Source organism: Microplitis mediator, chromosome 3 (genome assembly GCF_029852145.1).
Source record: "Microplitis mediator isolate UGA2020A chromosome 3, iyMicMedi2.1, whole genome shotgun sequence".
In the NCBI taxonomy this organism is placed as follows: domain Eukaryota; kingdom Metazoa; phylum Arthropoda; class Insecta; order Hymenoptera; family Braconidae; genus Microplitis; species Microplitis mediator.
Window position 1 is genome coordinate 24,338,767 of NC_079971.1, and position 6,029 is coordinate 24,344,795.

The following is a 6,029-nucleotide window of genomic DNA, read 5'->3' on the forward strand; positions in this document are numbered from 1 at the left end:
GAAAATATTTTAAAACAGATGGATAAAAAAAACAATCAACTGTGACATTTTTGAAAAATGAAAAGTTAAAATTATCGAGGGCCGGTAGCCTGCGCGTGATCTCTTTTCAGTGTCTTGTTCTCTGGTACGTATAATGGGACAGGTCTCACACTTATACAGACATATATATATATATATATATTTATATATGTAGCAAGTTAAAACAGCAAGAGCCATTACTCTGCAGGGGATTCACAGAAGTCAGTAAAAGTGACGATGGCTCGCGCGCGCCAGGAGTGACGGAATTCGGAAGCATCTACGGGGGGTCCTTTGATGACTTACTGACTTAGTGACTTACTTTGGAATTTTTCAGTACAGTAGCAACCTCACACTAAATTTTCCTCTAACCTTTCAATGGACTTGACACTCGTACCCAGTACTGGCTTTACACCAATTTCATATATTTTTTTTTTAATTTTTCAAATTCTCAAAATTCCGATCTAATAAATAGAAATCTTGTAAAGTTTAGACATAAGAATTAACTTTTAGTAAATTCTTAAAATTCCGATGCGACATTAAGTATTTGCTGACGTAGATTTAAAAATGACAATTCCTAACCTTTTTTTTTTTTTAGTTAAATTTGGAATTTTATGGCGTCCAATTTACCCTTCAATTTTTTTTACAAAAAAAAATTTTAGAAATTTTTCTATTGAGGAAATACGAAGTTTTCGAAGACTCGAATGCGTCAAATATTTTTTGTTTTTGATAATCAGAGTAAATAAAAAAAATTTTATTTTTTGAGGGCAAAATGGGATACCCGCAAAACAGGAGAAAAATTTACATTTTACATAATTATTGGATGCAAAGGAATAAAAAAAAAAATGTTCATTGTTTTTATCATAAAACAAAAAATTTTTCGATTTACACTTTCGATTTTTGAAAAAGTTTAACAAAAAAAATTCAAAATATTGCTTAATTATATATTTATGAACAAAAGTGATTTTTGAATTTAAAAAAAAAACTGTTATATAAAATTTTAGGAGCACCCCCTACTCTATGTAGGGGAGGGGGGTCCAGTGGGCCCCTTAAGGAAAATAATTATAATTTCATAAATTTTTTTGACCCCCAAAAAATTTCGGATTTTATATTTTTTATTCTTTATGTCATTCTAACAATTAATTATGAAGGAAAGGGTAAAGAAAAAAGAAAATTAAAACAATCGGTCGATGATACGGCTCGTATTTTTTGTGGCAAATTACACTCACCCGGGTCAAAAATAAAACTTAATTTAGACTTGGTTTACCAAGTCGAAATTTGGAGCCGTTTTTCACAAGACAAACTCGACTTTTTTTATGGAGGTATGAAATATATTAAATTTTCGCCTTGGTTTAGACTTAACTGGCTTACTTAGTCACAATTTAAAACGAAAAAGTTTAAATCAAGTCGAAATTTACTTGGTTTAGATTTATTCGACTTAAAATGTAAGGCGAAAAAGTCTAAATCAAGTCGAAACTGACTTGATGTAGACTTATTCGACTTAAATTATAAGTCGAAAAAGTCAGAACTAAGGTGAAATAATTTTTATATATTAAGGCGAAAGTAAGGCGAATAAATGACTTTTTTTCGACTTGGTTTAGCAAGTCAAAAGTAATGTGAATGACTATCGTGCTCAAAGTAAAGACGAATAAGTTGAAACTAAGATGAAAAAAGTTCAAAAAGTTGAAAAAAATTAAATTTAAGTCGAAAAAATCGAGATCGTATCAAAAAATCGTCGGCAAATCGATAACTTCAAAAGAAAATAAGGCGAAGCGAGCCTGAATCAAGTTTTATTTTTGACCCGGGCAGAATCTTTAAAGCCATGGATTCAATGTAGCCAATGTAAAAATTAGGCCCATGATTCATCTGCCGGTGTTCACAACAAAGTTGTGCGCAGCTACACGTGTGATATTTGCAAACAACTATAAAATAATTGTATTTTAATAATATAAAAAATAATTTTAATAGTCTGCTGCAACATAACTTTAAAATGTAATTTTATTCTCCTTAACTTTCTTAATAAATTGTATTTAATGAACACTTTTGGTGGTCTATTTTAGCCCTCATTATACAAGAAATTTCGATAAGCTTATTATCCGTCCGAATAGATTGGCGTATAGAAAATTTTGAGGGGCCCACTCTTCACCCCCCTTTCCCCTACTAAAAAATATTTTTTTCTAAATAAAAAAAAAAGTGTTAAAAAAACGAAAAGATTTCTAGTTAAGTGTAACTGGCAGTAAATAATAAATCTAACAAGTGAAAATAAAGAAAAATAGGTTGCTACCGTTTGGCCAATTTCTCGGGATGGCAATAGTTTTTTTTAAAAGCCCTATACACTTTTAAATGCACACTTTATTTACAATCAAGCCTGTGAAAACTCGTCCTTGAAACTCGACACTATTCATAACAAATTGTCCGACTGACCTAGTGAGCAACTCAGCATGCGAAGAAATGAAAAAATTAAAAAAAAAAGTTTTCATTTTCCCTTCTCTACTCTCATTCATCACAAACCTTTCATTCTATTCGTTTTCCTTGTGTCCATATTTTTTTTTCTCATATATTTTCTCAAAAATAAGTCACCGGCTGGTAATAAATTGACTATTTATTTATTTATTGCAAATAATTTTTTTACTAGATCACCTGAGTTGACTTTAAACATAATTTCGAACACATGGAAAATTTTACGTGGCAATTTTAAAGAAATAATTTTCTGTACGAGGTACTGAGGGTACTGAGTACATTGTAAATCATCGGCATCGGGCCTCGGTCTTCGGACATCGGGCCCGAGGTCACTTAAATTTACTCAGTACCGAGTCAGTTGCTGTCTATTTCAATGGCGGTCTTTGTCCATGTCAGCAAATGGTAAAATTTATCTGTGTAATATAGATGAGAGAGAATTATTTTAGGCGATGGTGAGACGATTTCTTCTGGTCGAACGACGGCCACACGCCGGCCACCATTGAGACCTCCATAAAACTATTGCCTAAAACTCATAAAATTTTAAGTTTACTTGCTGTACCTTCTATAATATATAATACATAAATATATATATATACTACCTGAAAATCTAGAAACTGTTAAGAGTAACATGGACTCAAGTTTTCTCAAGTTAAAACTGTAAATCATAGTGATAAATAGAGAAAAATAATTTACAGAGCTAGAGGAAGGTTACGACAAAATGTCTCGTATATCAAAATGGTGAAACTTTCCCGCGTTTTATTCAAATTGTTTTTGGGTGAAATTTTGATATGATGGCAGCAAGGGGAGGGAAGGAAAGGTAACGGGGAGGGAATTTTTGAATTTTTTTATACTGATGTAAAAAATGGGTTTGGAAAAAATCTGGAAAATCGCCGGCGGTTGAAAATAAATTATCGAATTTTTTTATGAGTGGGAATGTAGCAGACATCAGATAAATTTAAAACTATAAATAAATAGAGTAAATAATTAAAAAAATTAAATTTAAAAAAAATGCGCATTTAAAAAATTTTGAAATTAATAAGTAATTTTTTTCTTGACTAAAAATATCGGAAAATTATCTTTGATTGAAAACTAGACAAAATTACAGCCCGCGGAATTTTGAAAAAATTAAATAAAAAAATTGAATTTAAAAATCAAACTTTCAGCCACTTCCTTTCTGTCGATTTTTCAGAATTTTTACTGCCGATTAAAAAAAAAAAAATTGAAAATTGGCGGCACTAAATGTGATTTGGCTTAAAAGTGAAAATTGATTTCGGAGCTCAGTAAAGTTGAAATTCTCAGATTTTTCTTATAAAAAGTCATTATAATTTTTCACTTACGACTAAAAATATATAAAATTGATCTCGAATTAAAAAAAAAAAATTTTCATACATTTCATGTCAATTTGCAAAATAAAAAAATCCAAATTTTTAATTCAACTTCGAAATTTGAGATATTTCCCATTTTCCATATTTTTTCCTTCAAATTTAAAAAAAAAATCTCACAACACGGCAGTAAATAAAATTCCCTCCAGATCTCACAATTTTGTCCCAAAAAAAAACCTCAGCTTCCTTTTTGCCAAAATCATCAAAATTTTCCTTTTTCCCAAAATTAACGATCCCCAACTTTTTTTTCACGCTTTACTCCACAAACTTCGTCTCCATTTCCTGCCCCTTTCTCCCTGCAATTCCTAAATTTCCCCTTCCAAAACTAAATTTCAAAAACCCACTCCCGAAATCTGACCCCCACTCCACAAAAAATCATTAATCCTCATCGTGCTCTACATTATTATTTATTACAAGTATTATAGGTACAAATATACTTATTGGATACATATTTTATTTTAAAAACAGATTGTATCTCGAGACGTGATGATGATAGAAGAGGACAGCAATCTAATTTCGAAACGTGAATGAGTTGGCGGCTACCTCAAACGACGTGATCGCCGTCTGTCCCGCGGCGTTTCTCTCTCAATTTTTTTTTTTTTATTTTTTTTTTTCATTCACTCTACTCTCTATCATACAACCTCTATACATACACACACATATATATATTATATATATAGTTTTTATATAAATCCTGAGGAGCGAGAGCTAAAGGTATCCACTTCTCAACTGGATGAAGAGTTTTTCCGCGTCCAACAATGGCCGCGTGACTTGTTGGCTGGGATGGTCATCATGATGGCAGCTGATTCATGGCCTGAAATAAATAAAATAAAAGGGGAATAAGAAGCTAAAGATGGTATAATTATTAAGAGGTAATACGAGAAGCTATTCTAGTATACGGGATACTCTTTGATGAAAATGATGATGCTGATGATTCGATGATGATGAGCCAAATTACCACAATGATGCACCAGATCTCAGTTATAACTCGTCAGTAATAAACTCAACAGGCATTCTCAAAATATATAGAGATTTTTTTTTGTTTCGAAATATTTTAAAAATAAAGAAAAAAGTTTGTAAATTTAATTAATTAATAATTTTTAAAAAATGACTCGCGGTTTTATTTTTTTATAAATTTTTTACTCAAAATCACGGTGGTCTCATTCGGTAGCAAGGTAATGACGTCATTTTCGCGTCAGAAATTTCCGGTGCAAATTAATTTATCAGCTGCAGGTTGTTTTGCCTGGAGAAAAGTAAAGGAGAGATAAAAAAAAAATTTAGATACTAAATTACCTGAAATTTTTTACCTCGTGCAAATTAAACCCGATTGGGGTCCGATCTTCACTTCGCACCTTCTCGCGTGATTTTATCTTGACCCGCCTTCATCAATCCTTCGAGTTCTCGCTCTATATAGACGACTTTCTCTGTCTTTCTTTTTTTTTTTTTATTTTATTTTTAATTACAAATCATTTTTTATTCAATAAACTCTGCTAAGATACTGGGCCATAGCCAGAGCCATCGAATCCAAGATGGCGGGTCTCAACCATTTTTTTACGTCGCGCAACGTCACCTGGGATTTTCGTTACTCGCAAAATAATTAAATAATTGAAAAAAAATTTTCATACATTTTTTTTTAATTACTACGGATGTGAATATTTAAAAGTCACTTGGAGTTTCGGAGGTGGAAAAAAAATTATTTCACATAAGGAGTGAATAGGGATTTTTTTGAGCGGGCGACGGGGATTTTATTTAAATCCGCATTCACTCCGCTCGGAGTTTTGACACTTAAATAAATTTATGTTTAATAGAAATAACTTTTTTATGAGAAATATTATTATTTTAATAAATAATTTACTCAGGTACTGATAATTAACACATAATATATTATGTTTTTAATTTATAAAATGTTTTAGTAACTCACTAAATTATAATTTCATATAATCCATAGTAAAAACATTTAATTATTTAATTGTTATGGTGACGTAGTTTTTATGGGAATATTTTATATTTCGGTAGAATATAAAATGTTATTTCGCGGTTTGGTTGATGTGAGTCATGTGACAGTTTGTGGCTCAGTGAAAACTATATTAATGATGGAAAATGGAAAATCTATTTCTTTAACTTCATAAACGTGAAAGTTTTAATTATCAGCTGGTTAGAATTTTTAAAAAT